A 223-nucleotide genomic window follows, 5' to 3' on the forward strand; every position below is an offset into this window, starting at 1 on the left:
CCCTGTGTTTGGAGTCTTTTCTGGTCTTCTCTGGTCAAGAAAATATGGGTACCAAGGGCATACAGAAGCAACTTGTGCATTGTTTGCTGGTTCTAAAATACATCTGTCTGCAAGGGGGATTGTTTTGCCTTTTGTCTTCTCAGACAGGTCATAACCACAACACCAAAAGTATAATCCTTTTTCACTTTTATAATACTATATATTAGAGAAAGTGTTTCCAAAC

This window comes from Podarcis pityusensis (assembly GCF_964106645.2).
Source record: "Podarcis pityusensis genome assembly, chromosome: 10".
Lineage (NCBI taxonomy): Eukaryota > Metazoa > Chordata > Lepidosauria > Squamata > Lacertidae > Podarcis > Podarcis pityusensis.